Source organism: Lygodium microphyllum, chromosome 15, assembly GCF_053477565.2.
Source record: "Lygodium microphyllum isolate KBCC chromosome 15, Lygodium_microphyllum_v1.1.10, whole genome shotgun sequence".
NCBI classification, from domain to species: domain Eukaryota; kingdom Viridiplantae; phylum Streptophyta; class Polypodiopsida; order Schizaeales; family Lygodiaceae; genus Lygodium; species Lygodium microphyllum.
In genome coordinates, this window is record NC_141149.1 from 72,590,531 (window position 1) to 72,611,949 (window position 21,419).

Here is a 21,419-nt window from a genome sequence, read left to right on the forward strand (position 1 = left end):
AAATCTGACCTGCAAGCCCTGTTCAACCATTTGACCAACAGAAACCAGATTCTTGGTGATATTCGGGACATGAAATACATCGGACATATATTTCTTTTTCCCATCCTGCATAGACAAAGAAATTTTTCCAATTTGCACAATTGGATGTGCAGTATCATCACCAGTCTCCACAAATCCTGGTTTTTCCATTTTCTTTGCATCCTCCATCCATTTTGCATGACCTGTCATGTGGTTTGATGCACCTGAGTCAACATACCATACATCGTTGCTTTCTTCTACACTTGTCACAGAATTGTTCATGTGCTGCACCATGAACAAATGCTCATTTCTGTCATCACCCTGTCTACTAGAAGATGCATAATTCCCTTATTGCAGTTTTCCATTCATGATGTCATTCTGCTTTTTATAGCAGTCTTTAGCCATATGACCCATTTTACCACAGTAGTAGCATTCAACATTACTGTTTGCATTTTGACCTCTTTGCCATCCACTACGACCTCTTTGGCTCCCCCTGCCTCTAGAGTTACCACGTCCTCCTCCATAGGACTGGTTTTCTTGAGTTTGCTGCATATTCTGATTTCTACCACGGCCTCCAAATCGGCCTCCTCTACCTCTGCCTCTACCTCTTCTAGCATTTGAGTAGAAGACAGCTTCTTTTGAAGTTTCTCCTGAAGAAGATGCACCACCATTTCTCTGCTCCTCAAAAATTAGAAGAGCAATTAACTCCTCAAAATCAGGAAATCTTTCACGGACGGAAATGGATGTTCGGAACTGTGCATAATCCTTTCCTAGACCATTCAAGGTCACAGAAACTAAATCATCATCTTCCACTGGGGACCCAATGGAAGCAAGTGCATCTGCAATCTTCTTCACCTTCATGTGGTAGTCATTGATGCTTATACTTTCTCTTTGCACATTATGAAACTCTTGCTTGAGCTACATTTTCCTGGCTTGCATATTTGTGCTATACATTTTTGACAAAGTATCCCATGCCTCCTTTGGCATACTTGCATCCTGAATATGCACAATCATAGAGTCTGAAATACTGATAGACAACCAGTACATAACTTTCCTGGCTCTCTCATGCCATGCTTTAAATGCCTGCATTTGCTGTTGATTGGGAACATCAAGAAGAACTGGTTCTTCTTCATTTCCTGCAACAAATTCCCAATATCCTTTTCCCATAAGGAAATTCGTCATTCTAAACTTCCATGCCTGGAAGTTATTCTTATCAAGCTTTTCAGTGACAATCTGTAAAAGAGAATCAGACGCCATTACAGAATACTGCAAAAAATTCTGTCACTGCAAAAAACACAGCTTCACCCTCACAAGGGCAAATCTACAAAACTGGCGAAAGTGGTATTTGACCACATAGTCACTTCCTAGTGACGATTTTGCATAAACAAGAACCAAGGATGATTCTGAAACTCCCAACGTCTCTGCGCACAAGCATATGATGCAATTTCTACAGTAACTTTTCACCGACCTGTAGAACAGTGGCTGCACAGCATAAAATTGAGCCTTTTTCTGAGTGCGTGCATAAAACTTCCATCTACAAAACAGGCCCCGAAATGGCCTCAAATAAAAAAAACAAGGTCGTCTTGCTTCACCGCGAAGGGCGTCTCAACCTGAGACAATGCACTCTTGCAATTTCCGGCTGTGCTACCTGCAGAGATCTGCTCCCAAAACAGAAAATGAAAGCAACACTGCTCCTCTTACCAAAACACCGCGAGCTTGGCTTGCTTTCTTGAGCTCCTTACCATGAACAAGGCTCTGATACCATGTCAAGATTGTGGGAGAGAAGGAAGGAGTCTCACTTGTAGCTTTCTTGCTTGCACAATGGGGGAATACACACAGAGGTGGAGACTGAAAACTGTTTTCTTCTTCTTAGTTGTGTAAGCCAAAAGAACTCTCATACAAAGAAATAGAAGAACCCTATATATGGGTCTCAAACCAAACTCAACTAACTAAGGTGGCATACTAACTGAGCCACGAACTAGAGTAGATAAGGATAGCTATCATGTAGCTATTATTCATGGGCGGTATACCAACCGCGTCTGCAACTGACAGGTCGGTGACATAAATACACAACGGTCACCCTGGCGTATCACGAGTGGAGCTCGATATCTCAATAGCATGAACTTCATTTATCAAAGTTGCATCTAGAAAAGGTTGCATGTCATATTGAAGCCTGAAATTCATTAGCATTAAATGAAAGGTTGTAGGCATAGCTCCTTGATGTAAATCTTTGTAGGTTTTATGCAAGTTATTCTCCAAATTGTCATTCGTCATGACTTTAGCAAGAAAAGAAAGGGTTATTGCAAACCTTATAGAGCATAGAGGTAATGAATCGCATATTTACACGTAATGTGATGTATTGCAACTATTTACACCTTTAGAACAAGTTGGGGATTTTATTTTTGCGGGCTTTCATTTTCGTTCTTTTCTAATCAATCTCTTTTTTTCGAGCTTTTTCGTGCAACATATCCATTCTGCATATAAATAGTCTTACTTAAGGAGTACGACACGTTGCATTTACATGAACACACATGAAGAAAACAAAACCAATGGAAAACTAGTAAAATATATTCGTGTCAAATAGTCGCAAGGTACACTCTTCCTAAAAACAAATCAAAGATCCCAATACATGTAATCTCTTAGACAAAATCGGGCATAGTCACATGACGAAGTGTATAATAAACATATAAAAGTAGTAACAAAATGAAATGTCTAGAGTCTCTCGAAAAAAAAAACACACTCTCTCAGCATGGTACCGGTCCACACACTATGGTGGACAAACACTCCCCATAGAGCACATCATCTATTTCTAGACACATGCAATGTCTCATCTCCTCTGCACTGGCCCGCGCCAAACCACCACACCCGCAAACACATCCAAAACATAGTCGTAGCGCTTCATAAATGTAGCTAGTAACCACCTAACCATATCACCAATCACATATCACCAATCAAGATACAGAATCTTTGCGGCCATGCAAGTAGAAACAATGAAAATACCATACAAGGTAACCTGAGAGCAAAAACATGCAAGACTACTTACCGATAGAAAAGATGAGACCTCTCTGCTCCGCCTCTGACAATGACACCATCAACGTCCATGGGAAAGACACAATCATCTATCATGTAGCTATGATACGTTGGAAACAATCTCTCTGAAATCTTCTCCCCAGCCTCTCTGTCGTAGCAAGGCACAACATGACCAGCACGATGCCAAAGACACACAGTAAGATCAAGTACCTATTCACGAGTGGAAATATAATAAGTGATCCACGTTTTTATTTAAAGCATGTAACACAAGCTTTATTTAGAACATACAATCATACGTTCAACGTATCCAACTTTGTTATCTTACCGCCTCTCTAGTAACGGCATGTCGATAAGCCTTGGAGTCACACATGAGTGTCCAAGTGCGGTGAAGCACAAGCCCCACTCTTGCCGCATCCGTAATAAACTCACCTATATGCTCTGCTAAGCACATAGTGACTAAGAATCCCTGGTCGGCCAAATACTCGCGAGCAAGGTCCATACAACCCATAACTAGACCCTTTGAGAACGTGTTCCACTTGGGAATAGTCATGCCCTCTACAAACAACATTGGCATTATGATATATGAGAAGTGAGTTTGATGTAAACCTTGTGTGATAGAAAGCATAACTTACCCAATGGGATGGGACCTAGAGCATCCACAAGCAAAGCTCGTAGAAAAATCCGCAAATATCAATCGAGCCACCTCTTGACATGGAACTCCATCTTTGCTATAAAGATGCATATTTTGTGTTGCAAAAAACTTGTTGATGCTATACACAAAACAACATAGTCATTAATGCAAAGTAAACGATGATGCAATGCTATATGCAACATGTAAATTGATGTTCTTGCAATATGTAGTTGTCATGTCTACCTATCAAGGGCAAATCTATCAATTTGGGTCACATCCACTAATAGAGCATTGACATATGTTTGATACTGGAACCCTGCAACAATTATTTCAAAGTAATTTATTTTTAATAACCATACATGACTATCTTCATGGGCGACCAATAAAGCACACGAATTTCAAGTTAATATAAGACTTCTCACCTACTAAACGGGTCATAGGTCGCCTCTCCCAATTCTCTCGACCAAGAGATGAATCTGCAACAAAGGAGGTGGTGGGCGCCATAGAGGACTCTGGCAAATTTTTTCTCCCTGGATTACCTTGAGTACCTTGGGTGGCATGTGTAGCATCCTTGCTAGCTTCATTAGCCTGAGTACTTCCTTCTGCACCTTTGGTATCCTTGGTTGCTTGCTCCTCTACAGTGGTGGGTGCGGTAAGCGGTTCATGAGTATCAACTTCCTCCTTGAATCCTACATAGTATCATTCACCCTTAGATTCCCATGCATGAGTACAAAAATTATTGCTACAAAAGCGACAAGATGTTTACATAGATTGAAGTACTTACTCTCATGCAGATCTTTCTCTTGCTTAGGGATAACCCCCACAGGGTAATCCAGCCACCAAGGGAAAACACTTGCCTCCCATGCCGTCAATTTTCTCTCACGTAATGATGGAGAATACATAGTGTTCTCGTCACGAACATCAATCCACTCTCTTGTGAATTGCAGAGCTGCATCCAACCTCTTCTCTTCTACACATTGTAGTATCCACCTGCAAGATTCTTGCCAATTACGCAAGCAAATGCATGCAATCTAATATGAAAATTAGACACACAATCTCCTTTATATAAGACAATAGTTTTATAATAATAAACAAACCACCCAACCTCGAGCTTTCATGTGGAGCTTAGAATAGAAAAATCAATAACATAAATAGGCTTTCAAGTGCCATTATATCTACTACATTTAAGATGAAGAGTTTGCAAAAAAAAAGTTTTGATGCTAACCTATAAATCACACGTTTGGCTGAAAACGTAAGCTCTGGCATCTTCTTTGCAACATCTGAAGATTTCACTCCATCCAAGAGGTGTACAAAAGCCTACACAAGTTTCACAAGCGCTTAACATTAGCACATATACATTTTAAGAAAGAACTTAAGAAAGCAATATGAATGCACTGCATTGAGTCAACCTGCATGACATGATTCTTCATGTTAAGCTTAAAGAACTCCGCAAATGAATTTGGTAGTTGTGGACCTTCTACTTGTATCCTTTCAATCTGAAGTAGTGCCTCTGAATGCAAGTGGGCCCAATATGTCTCTTTCTTCATGTAAACCCTAAAGAGCTTATAATCACCAAAATGTGGGTATTGGGGGTCTTTGGCCTTTGTGAGACTCATAAGATGCAACAATATTTTTTTCATGTGATGCACAATAATATACGCAAATAGAAAGCATTGAAGAAAAAAGCATCACATACACACACCTTGTGTTATATATACAAATTACCTTTCCGCAGGGATTTTTGAGCTTGTGAGACAATACAGCTTGTCTCTTGTGATCTTGAGCATGCTTGCATCATCCCACTTTAGCCCAAATAACAACTTAAAGAACTCATCACCATTTTGGGGATTAGCAATGGATAGGTACTTGTAACCCCTATCCTTAAGGCGCTCCTCTTCCACCCTTGTAGCCTTCTCCAAACGTTTCTTCCTCTCTACCTCATCTAGACCAAGAGCCTCAAGCTTTGCAGTTTCTTTTGAGATGAAGACATGAAATTCATCCTATCATTCCAAAAAAAAAAACTAAATTAGCGATAGAAAAGCACATCTCATACAAGTGAGCCATAGATAGAAAATCACCTTCCATACAAGCTGAGATATTAAACCGCAAGGAGAGTTATACCATGGAGCAACACCATGATAATACCTTGCCTCTATACTCATCTCAACCTCAGCCCACTTCCTCATGGCTGGACTCAATCTATCTAGAATGGAGTCTTTGTTTGCAATACCAAACTTTTGAAACATATACACCTCATGCGCAATATTTGGAGTAACATGAGCTCTGGAAATACTATTGAAAACAAACAAAAGCATAATATGAGAATGTAAGTGTAACATATTACAAAGAGGAGCATAGTTAAAGGAAGAAGACTTACGCATTGGTGGTGTCTAGTGCAAGTAGTAGCTCTGCTTCCTTCGCCTTTGGCACCTCAATGAATTGGCACCGTACACTAACATGGTAGTGAGCATAGTAGGAGTACTCTGTAATTAAAAACCAACAAACATAAGAATGGGATACAAACATTCAATACTTGCATGTATAGTGGACAACTTACTTTCTTTGATGTGTTTCCACCACGTTTTAAGCCTGTGGTTTCCATCCCAAACCAAGAACTTTTTACCCTTAAGGTCTTGCCACTCTCTTCCAAGAGCCTTCTCAAAGTCCTCATTTCTTTGATGCCATATTGGACCCCATTCATCTAGATTGCTGGCTGTCACAGACATGGTCTCCCCTCTCGGACCTTCAACTGACACAAGGAAGTGTCCCATAGTCTCAAGATAACCAGTGGAATCAAAGGAATGAATCAACCACTGGGCATCATCCGTAGCAAATCTGACTGCCTCATGAGCCACCAATCTACAAAGAGGCACAAGAGGAGGCAACGTCCTCTTTTTTATATAAAATTGACTCAGCACATCCTTCATCAGTCCTAGAGAGACTTGCTTGCCTAAGTTCCTTGAGTGCTTCTTTTCTTTTTCATCATCATTCTCCCCTTGATCACTGTCACCACTCAACTCTTCTTTGTCATCTAGACTATCATGCTGCACATTAGTCTCTGAAGGAGCAGATATTAATAAGTAACAATAAAAAACAGTAGCATTAAACCAATCATATATAATACATAACACTGAACAAAGAGTCATATGTAAATGAAATGGACACATAAGTGACTACCTGTGTGCTCCGCAACCCCGTCAATTGTATTGGAGTCCCCATCCACTTGTGCTTCGTCATCAATGTAGACACATCTTTTTGGACCACATCCTTTCTTTGTTGAAGGAGTGTCCACTGATCTCAAACGCGATGATGCTTCTTGCTCTAAGATCCGCCCAGGAACACATCCTGAACATAGCTTCATACAGAGTTCACGGCTACTATGAGGTGACACACATTTCTTTCTCTTTCTAAGCACTCTTTTAGGTGCCATAACTTTCTCTACATACTTGCAAATAGATACACAATCAACCTCTTTAAGATTAACAACACAATCAATCTCTTTAAGATTAGCAACACAATCAATCTCTTTAAGGTTAAAGATTAACAACACAATCAATCTCTTTAAGGTTAATAACACAATCAACCTCTTTAAGGTTAATAACACAATCAACCTCTTTAATACACAATCAATCTCATGATACACAATGAACCTCTTTAATTTAGAAGATTCAATGAAAATAGGCTTGTGCATAAGCCCACCCATCGTCCGCGCGGACGCGGACGATTGGGGGGCTTGTGCATAAGCCCACCCATCGTCGTGCATAAGCCACACGGGAGAGCTGAGGTCACGGACGACGCCACACGGGAGAGCTGAGGTCATGGACGATGCCACACGGGAGAGATGACGCCACGCTAACGCGGATGCTGACGCCACGCTGATGCCACGCTGATGCTGACACGGCACGGGAGAGCTGACGCTCACGCTGATGTGGGAGAGATGATGTGCAAGATGCTGACGCCACGTTGACGCGGAGGTGCATAAGCCCACCCATCGTCCGCGTGGACGCGGATGATTGGGGGGCTTCAATCTCAATGTTTGGAGTCTGTATGTCAACGATTGCGTGGATGCGGAGCTGCACGATGCCACTTGGAGCTGCACATGCCATGCTAACGGATACAATGGAGCTGCACCACGAACCTCAACAATCGAGCACACACAATCGAGCTGCACCACACTAGCACACACAATCGAGCATTTTTCTTCAGAGAGGCGTACCTCAACAAGGGCATGAGTTGTGGGGCAGGGGCTACGGGGCGTTCAGGCTGCAGGTCTGAGGAGGGGGAGAGAGTTCTTGTGTGTGTGTGTCGCGAGAGAGAGAGACGGAGAGAAGGGAGAAATAGTATTTTTGCCTTGGTGTGTGTGTGTGTGTGTGTCACGAGAGAGAGAGAGGGAGAGAAGGGAGAAGGGAGAAAGAGAAGGGAGAAAGAGTGTGTGTGTGTGTGTGTGTGTGTGTCGCGAGAGAGAGAGAGGGAGAAAGAGAGAAGGGAGAGAAGGGAGAGAGAGAGAGAGAGGGAGAGAAGAGAGAGAGAGAGAGAGAGAGAGAGACTAATAAGCTAGTTAGTCTCTCTCTCGTAAGTTAGTCATTAAATAATTAATAATTAAGTAATTACGTAATTAGGTAATTAGTTAGCCGTTAAATAATTAGGTAATTAATACAACATAAATAAATTTTAAAAATATTAATTTAATCTAATTTACAACATTATTTTGACAAAATCATGGGGCGAGAGCTCTTAATTATGAGTGCATAGTTGGTTATTTAGTTAGATATATAGTCAGAATGATAGAGGGCAATAAAGGTGAAGGATGGTGGGTGATTGAGTCGTAAATTTTTCTTTTAATTTCTAATGATTATGCTTATTTATTATTGCTCTTAAATGTCGATGAATGACTGTGGCTCTTAAATTTTGATGAGTGTGCATATTCATTATTTAGTCATCTCTGCTTGTAGTGACGGTTGCTATAGCTTCGAGGTTATTCTAACCCTCTTGTAACTTCCTCCATGCCTCCCTTTTTTCTCTACACAGTCATCCGATGGTGAGCTGTTGCCTTCTCTTCATCAAATACACACTGTGAGCTCTATTCAGAGTTTTCTTCTCTTCATCAAATACTAACCCACCAGAGGGCACAACATGTCGAGTTTTGCTATTTTGACATGGAGACTAGCCAGTGATTGCTTAGAGCATAGGGTTTCATTAAGAAATGGAGAGGTTCTTTTGAGTGAGTACTACCTACAGAATCTATTGCCTCCAACACAAAAATTCTAGGGGTTGCAAGCCGTCATAGAGAATGATGGTGGAGCAAACAACGTCATTGTGTCTCCAAGATGGGATCATCAAGGGCATGCGCACTATCTGATTGATAGTACATTATCAGCCACCTACTCTATCATGCACTCAAATGACTATGTGTGCATCTCTAATAGTATTGAGTCAATAGAAGATGAGATTGACAACTACATTGATTGTACTCTTGGTTGTAGCAAATCAACTCCAGTGTGTCTTGACATACCCTCAGATAACAAGAAGGATGTTGATGAAGTAACAATTTCAATAGGTGTATGCAATGACGGAGGGATCCATAAGGATCTACATGACACAAATGTCGAGGAGGACCTATGTGTGGGCAGCCAAAGCGAGGACTTATCTTCCTATGATAACTCCATTGTAGCCTTCATTGAGGAGAAAGCTAGAACGGGTAGATTGAAAAAATTACTAGCACTCTGTGGATCTCCACGAAGGGCGGATGAGCTCCCAATCGAGTATAATGGCACAATTGCTTTTGAGCTTCCAGCCACACATACCAAGAAACGAATGATGGGTATGGAACAAAAATATGATGGTCACCTGTGGTCGCGGCCCTCACAAACAAATATGGCAATTGAGTGCACTGTGCGCTTGAGCTATTGTCTTGGAAGTCTTCAATGTCTCAGGATCACTTGTCCTTACTACATAACAGAGGGAAAATACAATGATGTTTTTTTTCATGGTCACTTGGATAGAACCGTGAGCATGGGTTATCCTGCAAGTGAGGGAAACTCCAAGATTAACATGTCACTATTGTCAAAATGTTGCTATTTATGCAGCCATTTGCAAATGCATGATCTATTATGTGTTGCCACTGGATCCTACAATGACACATTTGGTGATCCATGTTGGGGAGCATGCTCACAGTGTTCAACATGGCACAAAGAGGGCAACCCTTGACAAGGTGCGGAGGCTTGTGAGGACGGTCCTAAAGATCGAAAAGGGAGGCTCGCGAAAAATACAGATGCTAGTCGCTCGGCAGATGTTGTTTGAATCTTTAACAAAAGAAGACGAGTCGGAGGCGACTGAGGTGGACCTTAATCATTTTCTAGAAGAAATGATGCCACTTGTGCAGAATAAAGGGTAAGCTTGTGCATTATTATTTTCTGCTTACAATGTATGTCCTGCATTTGAAATAACCCTCTAATAAACATATAGGTTCAAAGGCATTGTTTCACAAGAGAGAGCCAAACAAGGTCAGGTGGTTGGTGATGGGTATAACAACATACTTCTTTTGCAAAAACGTTGTGTCTTCCCATTTTTCCATGGAAGTAGATTTTCAGGACAAGGTGATGCCAAGGAGAAGTGCTACTTGTTTAAAATGTCCACCAAGGGACCAGCATCAGGGGTGGACTTAGTGAATCGTATGAGGCGAATAGGGACTGGAGATTTACGACGTGCATGGGTGCACTTTGATCATACCCATAGGATTGATGGGTGGGCAACTATGTCTTGTTCAGTTTATGATCACGGGTATGTGGCAACATAATTAAAGCTTTTATTGAAATTAAATTGTTGTTAATGAACACTATACTAATGTATCAATCATGAACTAGCATGAGAGCATTACAGGCAATTGTAATATGTGAATTTAAAGAGGAGGACGAAGAGTCTCAAATCCTGTTTTGGAGAAATTTGAATTCTGTCATGGTTCAATGTGGCCATGATCCACCTGACTTTGCTGGATTTATGTTCGATGAGGCAAGTGTGAATTGGATGGCAATAAGGGCTGTGTACAATGAAAGACCTCATAACATAATGGAAGGGAGGGAGCGTTCTTGTCTTTTTCATTGGGAGCAAAGTTTGCAAAAGCATACCAAGAAATTAGTCACTGTGGATAAACAAATGCACCACATTGAATTGTGTGAAGCATGGAGGCTAGCAACGACAACTCAACTAGCCTCACTTCAGGCCTCTGCTATCCGAGATTGGTGGGCACGAAATGTAAACAAGGAACACATCAAGGCTTTGGATAGGTGGTTGAAATGGTGGGAGCAAAGAATTGCCCACTGGGGAGGAATTGAATCTCATGTAAGTGTGACATTTTTTCCAGCTCATTAAGATTTGTTGCACAATGTAGCAATGGGGAGAGCTACTGATTCTATTTTTGGATTTGACTCCGTAGGCTAACAAAAGTCCTTGGGAACATGCTCAAATTCCAAGCATAAACTTATCAGAAAGTGTCCATGCTATTTGGCTAGTAGGTGAGGGTGAAAAATGAAAGATATCACTTTATGATGCATGTGTTAGTGATGTTTTGAATGCATATATTCAATGTGCAAAGAGATTGGGCTATACCACAGGGAGGTTTATTGGATCTGGGCCTTCTATGGAGTCTTTGTTGGCTAGTGCCAGCAAAAGGGAATCCCCAAATCCCACCTCTGTTGCACGTGCGTTGCAAGGTGTTGTAGCTGGAAGTCCTTTGTACGAGGAGCCTATAATGCAAGGTGATAGGGAGACTGTGCAAAGAAAAAAGAAGGGAGGTGGAGCAACTGTAAGTTCTCATAGACCGGGGTACGTGATGGAGTCAAGGCAAAGGAAAATCAGGGGCAGGCCGCGGAGTATACAGTTTGACGATGGAAAGATGGAAGAGATATGTATCTAAGAGGATGAGGAGATACCAATCAAGCCCTTTGCAAGTGGAGTAAGTGCACCAAATGCGGAAACATCAACCCACGTAGAAGAGGTAGAAGTGGCACAGGAGGAGTGGGCTTTACAAAGGACACCACCTAATTGTGTGAGAACATGTTTTTGTTCAAAGAGTAGAGAGAGAGAAAGGGAAAGACTCCATATCCATGAGCCTTCAGGCTCTCAAGCTCATTCCTTCATTTCCACACACTTAACTGAAAAGCACACACCCACTACAAGATAAAGTGACCTAGTGTAAATGTAGACTAGACTGACTAACTCTAGTCAGGTCACTGACTGACTACTAACCCGACTTATTTAATGTAGTCACATGTAGACAGTTGTACACACTAGCTGTCATAGATGTCGGTCATAGATGAAGACACACTGACAGTGAGCTTGATTTCTAACACTCCCCCTCAAGGTCAAAAACAAAACTCAAATCATCTGCATCACTCCAAGTAGCTGTCTAAAGTGAATGAACTTATCTTTACCAAGTGATTTGGTAAAGATGTCTGCTACCTGGTCTTCAGTCTTCACATGCTCCAAGTCAATCTGATCTGCTAAAACCATTTCCCTGATGAAATGGTAGTGAACCTCAATGTGTTTTGATCTTGCATGATAAACAGGATTGCTTGCTAACATAACACTGCTCAAATTGTCACAGTATAGCTTGACTTTGCTGTCCAAGTGTACTCCCAAGTCATTCAGTAACTTCTGTAACCACTTACCTTCACAGGCCGCTAAGGCTGCACCACGATACTCTGCTTCCGTACTGGACAATGCAACTGTAGGCTGTTTCTTACTCTGCCAACTGATCATGCTACTACCAATCCAAATGCATAGCCACTGGTTGACCTCCTATCATATGTGCAACCAGCCCAGTCAGCATCAGTGTACCCCATCAAGTCAAGGGTTTTTCCATATGCATAAAACAGCCCATGATCTGTGGTACCCTTTACATATCTCAAAATTCTTCTGACTGCATCCAAGTGTGGTTTGCGAGGCTTCTGCATGAACTGAATGATCAGCCCCATAGCATAACTCAAGTCAGGTCTAGTGATCGTGAGATAGATCAAGCTACCTATCATCTGTCTGTACATAGTAACATTCTCAATCTCTGTCCCAACATCAATCTGCAGCTTGACATTCTGCTCCAAAGGCGTATCCATAGGCTTGCAATCAGCCATACCATATTTCTGTAATATGTCATGAGCATACTGCTTCTGTAGCAGCCATATGCCTCGAGGTGTAGAGACAACCTCAATCCCCAAAAAATATTTCAGCTCTCCAAGATCCTTGACCTTAAACTCAGCCTGTAAACATGTCTTTATTTCTGCAATCCCATTTTCATAATCTCCTGTAATGATTAAGTCATCAACATAGACAACTAGAAAAACATAGCCACTATCTGTCTTCTTCGCAAACAGACTATGATCAGCATCTCCCAATCGGAAACCATGTTGCTGTAAATAACTGCTGATGCGAGCATTCCATGCTCTGGGTGCCTGTTTCAACCCATATAATGCCTTTTTCAGCCGACATACATGTGTTGGAAATTCTGGATGTACATAGCCTTCAGGCTGTTCCATGTAAACCTCTTTCTGTAATTCTCCATTGAGAAATGCATTCTTTACATCCATCTGCCATAGTTTCCAGCCTCTAGCTGCTGCCAAAGCAATCACAGTTCTAACTGTAGCCATCTTTGCTATAGGACTGAAAGTCTCCTCATAATCAAGACCATACTGCTGCGCATACCCTTTTGCAACCAGCCTGGCCTTATATCTTTCCAATGATCCATCTGATTTATATTTTACCTTATACACCCACTTGCATCCAATAGGTGTTTTGCCCTCAGGCAATTGTACCAAATCCCATGTACAATTTTCAGCCAAAGCTAAATATTCCTCATCCATAGTAGCACGCTAATTCTCATCTGAAACTGCCTCATCAAACTTACTTGGTTCTCTAAAACCTGTTACTTTCGTCATATAAGCATAATGACGGGCTGAATATCCAGTGTAAGTATACCTGTCAACAGGTCATCTAACCCTCTCTGATCTCCTGAGCTGTGGCTCACTGTGAGCTTGCCTCTCATGAGGCGGCACATAACGGCTCTGTCTAGCACCTGGCGTCATAACAGATGGAATCCCCAATTCACTATCTAAGCTGTCACTACTAGATGAATCATAACCTGCAGTGAGTGGACCTGTTACATCTTCAAAAACTTTTTCTTTTCCCTTATCTGTTCTCCCCCTCACTGACATATCCGTGTCAGTGGATGCAGTAGTGCGACTCCGTAATCGTCCTGTCCAAGGACTCACTGTAGATGATACATCACCTGTCTGACCAGTCATGGAAGTACTCTCCGCAGGAGTATTTTCAGCATGACTTATACTGGGTGAGCCATCAGTAGGCACTGCAATAGGATTCCCATACCAAGATGCTAACTCATCAAATACCACATCTCTGCTTATGAGTGTCTCATGCGTAGAAGGTACATAACACTTATAAGCTTTCTGTTCCTGTGCATATCCAATAAACACACTTTTCACTGCCTTAGGATCCAATTTCTTCCTCTTCTCATCTGGTATATGCACATATGCAATGCTACCAAATACCTTCAAGTGTGAAATATCAGGTTTATGACCATACAGCCATTCATACGGAGTGACATCATGAATCCCTGCTGTAGGGGTTCGATTCAGCACATATACATCAGTCACCACTGCTTCAGTCCAATAACCATTTGGCAGACATTTTTCATTCAGTATAGCTCTAGCTAACTCCATCAAAACCCTGTTTTTCCTCTCTGCAACACCGTTTTGCTACGGTGTATAACTGCATGTGAGCTGTCTTCTGATCCCATGTTTAGCAAGATACCTGTCAAAGTAGTTTGAGACATATTCACCTCCTCCATCTGATCTCAAACATGATATGTAACACCCCAATTCATTTTCAGCATGTTTCTTGAAGTCTTTGAATGCATCAAATACATCATCCTTATGTTTCAAGATATAAAGCCAAGTGTACCTGCTGAAATCATCAATAAATGAGACATAATATCGTGCACCGCCAAAGGAAGCATTATGTGAAGGACCCCAGACATCAGAGTGTACCAACTGTAAAGACCTAGTGCTGTTTTTTACATGTCTCATGAAAGGAAACCGTGCCTGCTTCCCAAACTGACATGCAGGGCATACATGACCAAAATCATTATACTTGAATTTAGGTAATCCAAGTACTACTTCTTTCTGCTGCATAGATTTCAGCTTTTGTACATTGACATGTCCGATTCTCTTGTGCCAGATCTCTACATCTCTGATGGCACTCTCATCATGAGCAAACATAGTTGCTTTAAGTTCAGGAATGGTCACTTCCAAAGTAAACATCCTGCCATCCCTTCTGCCCTTGGCAATTAGCTTGCAGCCATTTCCATACTCCTCAATGAAACATCCATCCTTGTTAAACCTCACTTGCAGATTCTGTTCTGCCATTTGACCCACAGGCAACAAATTCTTTGTATGGTCGGTACATGTAAGACATCATGCAGGCATTTCTTCTTGCCATCAGGCATCATCAATGGAACAATCCCTTTATGCTTTATGTCATGTTGGGTATCATCCCCAATACATACATGACCATGTGTACCTGCAACCATCTCATCAAACCACTCTCCATGCGGGGTCATGTGGTTTGACGCTCCAGAGTCAATGTACCATCTGTCATCTCTATCATGTCTCGATGCATTTTTAGTTACATGCTGCATGGCAAAGAGTCTATCAACTGACTCATCATGAGCACCACTGAGGATGCATAATGCCCATGCTGTTTTCCTTTTGTCTTCATGTCATTTTTCTTTTTGTAACATTCCTTCGCTATGTGCCCATACTTACCACAATAATGGCAGTCCTTGTCCCTGTTGGACTGATCAGACGACTGCCATGAACCAGAACCACCACCTCTACCTCGGGGTGATCTCCCCCTGCCTCTAAACCCACCAGATCCACGCTGGCCTTGTGTATTTGCACCATGCCAATTACTCTGCTGCTGCTGCTGTCCATAAGTATTACGAGTGTCACCACGACCTCGAAATGAACCACGACCTCTAGATCCTCTGCCATGCTGGCTAGAGTACAACACAGTGTCTCTACTCTGAGATGCACTAGAACCTATATTCAAACCAAGTTTGACTTCTTCATGCAGCAACAAAGCAACTAGCTCTTCCCAGCTAGGGGGCTCTTCTCTGACAGAAATGGAAGTGTCAAAAGCTTTGTACTCTTTGCCTAAGCCATTCAAAGCAACAGCAATCATATCATCTTCTGATACACTTGAGCCAATAGTAGCAAGTTGATCAGCTATGGTCTTAATCTCCGTGGTATACATCTGGATGCTCTTGCCATTCCTAGACATGTTGTTGAACTGTTGTTTCAACTGGATCTTTCTTGCATGTGTCATGGTTCCATAATTTTTCATCAGTATGTCCCAAGCATCCTTCGGAGTCTCACATCCAGTGATTTGAATTACCATAGCATCAGATATACATAAGGAAAACCAATGCAGCACCTTGCATGCTCTTTCATTCCATAGCCTGTAGGCTCTTTTCTATTCATTTGTTGGATTGTGTGCAGGCAACTCAGGAGCAACTTCATCTCCTGTACATAAATCCCAATAACCTCTGCCAACCAGAAAGTTTTTCATTCTGAATTTCCATAATGTAAAGTTCTTATTATCCAACTTCTCTCCAACTATCTGAGTGATATTGTCAGTCCCATGTGTATTAGCCATGATGCAATAGACTGTCTATCGAGTGCCTGACTCCCTGCAGTCCAATAAGTATGACTGACTAAGTTCAGTCCGTAACAGTTTATGACAGTTTTCTGCACTAAATTGCAGAAAAAAACCAGGGTATTTCAGCCCACTGACACCCCAAAACAACCCACAAACAAGTGGTCTCAACAGTAGATATAACTGTCAATACATAAGCTATGTGTTTGCTTCAGCTTAAGCTTATGTAACCTCACTGCCAGGGTACATACATGCAGTCTGAAAATTGTAAATTGTGAGTAACCAGCAGCAATTTCAAGTCCAAAACTGAGTGTGTCAACAAATTCAGTTTCAGGTTGCAGTCAACTAGAATTCAGCATACCAAGCTCCAAGCAGCTCCAAAATATCTTTTGACCATGTCATACATTTACTTTATAGTGGCAAGTTCAATACACGAGCATCTGAGTAGGCATAGACAACCTGTCTTCATTGACCAATGGCATAAACCTCATGAGCTGTTTGTAATTAACCAGGACAGTGTAACTGCATTTATTTCAGCTTCAAAATTCAGTTTTCAATGATGCTCATTGCTTGCTTCAATTCTCCATGCATTCAGCATGTATAGGCCAGTTCATATAGATGATGGAACCCCCAAGATGACCTGTATTGCTTCAATAATGCACAGTACTTGTCATTGACTGTGTATGGCAGTTTTCAGCCTGTCATTGATTTTCAGATCTGAGTATTCTGTCATTGACTGTGTATGACAGTTTTCAGCCTGTCACTGATTTTCAGATCTGAGTATTCTGAGCAACTGTGTATGACAGTTTTCAGCCTGTCATTGATTTTCAGATCTGAGTATTCTGAGCAACTGTGTATGACAGTTTTTAGCCTGTCATTGATTTTCAAATCTGAGTATTCTGAGCAAAAGATCTCAGCTTCAAGACATTTGATCCAATGTATACATGCTTTGACACATTCTTGTGCTCCAAAGATGCTTTCTGAGTGTAGTACAAGGCTCCTGTGTGTCAGTAATGACTGAATGCATGCTATCCATTCATGTTTATAGCAATTCAGAAATGATTACAGGTCTGTGTCTATCACTCCAGCTCATAACAGAGCTCCCACACAAGCATTTACTTCTTGCACACTTCAAATACCTTCAATAGTGAGCATACATGCTCTATGAACCTTGTCTAGGTGCCCCACTGAAGATTGACAGGTTGCTGTCCACTCAGATCAGCAGGCGCAGATTTTCAGATACAGGTTGCTGTCCATTCAGATCAGCAGGTGTAGATTTTCAGATACAGGTTGCTGTCCATTCAGATCAGCAGGCGCAGATTTTCAGATACAGGTTGCTGTTTTTCAAGAGGTAGTCCACGATTTTCAGACACAGGTTGCTGATTTTTAGGAGGTAGTCCACGATTTTCAGAAGGCAGTCCACGCTTCCTTCCTTTGACTATGGCTTCATTTGCAAGTGTTTAGCTTCTTCCTCATTCCTTACTTCCATCTCCTTTGCACTGCAGGTTGTCATGCCCATTCTCCCACAGCCTCATGGATGAAGCTCTGATACCATGTTCAAAGAGTAGAGAGAGAGAAAGGGAAAGACTCCATATCCATGAGCCTTCAGGCTCTCAAGCTCATTCCTTCATTTCCACACACTTAACTAAAAAGCACACACCCACTACAAGATAAAGTGACCTAGTGTAAATGTAGACTAGACAGACTAACTCTAGTCAGGTCACTGACTGACTACTAACCCGACTTATTTAATGTAGTCACATGTAGACAGCTGTACACACTAGCTGTCATAGATGTCGGTCATAGATGAAGACACACTGACGGTGAGCTTGATTTCTAACAGTTTTGGTATGGAGGGTAGAAAGAATTGCAGCAGCAAATTACCGAGTCGGCAAATGGGGTTAGTCGCGCCATGCTTTTGGTCTGAGAGAGCCTATAAGAACAAGGCCATTCCACAATGGATATGGTTCTGTAACCATGATGTCAAGCATACAAACGCTGTGCAGAAACAAGTGATAGCATCACCAATTGTTCCATCTTTGTGGCCAGTTGATATAGGAACAAATATATCAAAGGAAGAGTGTAGCAACCTAAGACTGGCCGGTTTCAAGTTTGCCTACTTTACAGCACCACCAAGGAACGAGAAGAGCAAACCTCCTATTTCTACAGAATGTGGTTCAAGCGGGAGAAGACGCAAGTGGAGACATGGAATTTCCAAAGATGCACAAAAGAGAATAGAGGCAGCTGGTTGCATGGTTGTGACATTCTTGGAGGAGGTAGTGCAACTTGAGAGACAACATTCAGTATTTCGAGTCTTGACAGAGAGTTGTTATGATGTGCACATCAAAGAAGAGCCTAGGTGCACTTGTCCTGATTTTCAAAAAAGATAATCTACCCAAAAGGCATTTCTTGCTTGCAAACATATGTATTATGTGTACATGCACATACTTGGCCTTCAACCCAAGGAGCACATGGTCATACATCAGCCTGCACTAACTCCCACTGACCTTGCCTTTGTGTTAGGGCAAACACGTAAGATATGCCCTGTTATGTAGGAAGCCCAATGTAAGCATGGCTCATTCATTGTTCTGGAGGACTCATCATCATGCACTCCATTAGGGCGTGACATGTCCTTTTTGTTACATGAAGATCGATTAAGGCGTAGCAATCTTGGAACCTTTCTAGATATTGTACTCCTTTTGGGTAATGCAAAACTTTGGAATGTTATTATTTGTTGTGATTATTCAACACCATTGCTCACTTTATTGTGAATGGTTTAGTATTCTCCTTGGGAGCTCCCAAATGATGATGCATGCATGATGCGCAATATATGTTTATGTTAAAGAATAGCAGTATGCATGACATGTCGTTTGTAGAAAGCATCCAAGGTTGTTTCAAAAAGCTCTAAAAATCAATTTCAATTGCAAAAGCATGAAATCAAAAGCTCGCAAAAATAACACACTCGAACAAGTTTAGCATCTCTAAGAAAAGATTGTTTCTTGTCGCAAGACAAGTAGACCAATTTAGCTAAATCACTTGTAATGACATAACCCACATGGGATTCTTAAAAGCATAAGTAGATAGTACAACGAGCACCTCAAAGTGCTAGCTAGGGCTTAGCATGTTAAAAATTCTGCCTAGTGTCGCTCTTGGACGCCAAGTCGAGACTTTCGAACCCAAAGGTCCTACCCACATTCACGAAATGTTAGATGCCCATACAATAACGATCTAGGGTTTTACCCTAAGGATCGATCGACCTAATACTAAACTTCCGATTGAGTTTAAATGTCCTAGGCGGCCAAGCGTTGTGACCTAGGAAGGTTAGGGTTGGGTTAGGTAAGAAGGACTCCCAAACCCTACATCTTGACTAAACATATTTCTTGACCAAGAAATGTCGTTTAATGGGATAAATGATCCCGCAAGTTAGATGCGACCCCTATGCAACAAGTTGCAACGCTGCATGGTTTTGTGTTAGATCACAAGATGGATTTGCCACTCCTTGGAACAAGGTTGATAGGTTCCAATGTACAAGCTTAATTTGCAAGAGGATGAGTAGTCATCCTGCTACTAAGTTGCCAAGTTAAGGTAACGAGCAATTGACAAATCAAGTTAGGGTGAAGAGGATTACCCAGGATTTACCACCTTAATTTAAGGAACCTAAGGCGTTTGCTAATTTGGGTTGACAGGGTAGAAACCCTAACCCCACGATAAAAGGGTAAACAATCAAACCCTTGTGGATCTTGCCAAGTCGCAATCGATCCCGGATCAAATGTTGGATGCATTCGATGAGATGGATTCACACCTTAGCAGTTGGCCAAATAAATGACCACTGGATTGATTGTGTTTGTACAGTTTAGGAGCACTGTTTGTATTGTTTTACTCAATGAACTAAGAATGGAAAGATAATTAATGCTTCAAGTTGAAGGCCTAGAGGGAGAGGCAGCATCAGTTACCCTCGACTATCTGCCTGACCCTAACCAAGGGGTTTGTTAGTTGCATCGGGAATGTGGACCGAACCTCCCGTGAGAGGTCTCTCCATTGGGTGCTACTTGGAGCAAGAGGACGCTTGGGTGCCAGGGGGTCTCTGGCCATAAATCCCTTGCCTTTTGGGTCCTACACAAGAGGCTGCATAAGAGGCCGATGTGACTCAGGATTGGATCTCGAGGCCGGCATACTAGTCTACGGGCGGAAACTTGGATTAGTAATCCTTGAGGATTGCTAGATTGCCTTCGGGAAAATTATGGATTGCCTTCGGGCGGATTATGGATTGCCTTCGGGCAGATTATGGATTAGCCTATGGGCTGGATTATATGATGTATTCCAAAGACTGATTAATAAGATAACTTGTTGAAAAGGAACTTGTTTGACACTGTTTTTTTTTGTCTAGTGTTAAGATTACGTGAAGGAATCAGTGATTAACTGGCTAATTAAGGAAGTTGTTTTTGTGTGTCAAACTAAATGTGGTAGGTAATTTGACAACTAAAGCAACCCTGAGGAAAGTGCGGTGGATGTGGTCATGGGCTTGTCCTACGGATGGGTGGTCCCGATTGGTCGGGGACTTTTCTTGAAGGAAATAAACAACAAGGAACGTTGACCTAGAGTCTAGGTTACTAGAATCCCGATTTATGTTGTTTTAGGGGAACGGAATGGGACTATGCCTTATGGGCAGAAAGGTTGAGCTTTGCATCTCTCTCATTTTCCATTCTCGTTGAACCAAGTGCAGCATGAATTTGCTTCGACCCTGACGTTTCTACGTAAACTAGTTTGCCTGGGGTTCGACGCTAGCTGCCATTCTAGGAATTTGACCACTAGGAAAACCCTGATTTAGGTCCTAAGTGGGAACAATCGAAATGCTTCCACTTCGTGGCAGACTCGGGAATACCTAGATCGCAAACCCCGTGACATTCTGTGGGAGTGTCGGGCGGCGCTTTCTAGACTCTCTTCCCGATGGGTTGCTAAGACGTGCCCTGCAAGTGAACAGGTGGACACATTACAGTTGGTATCAGAGTGAACCAAC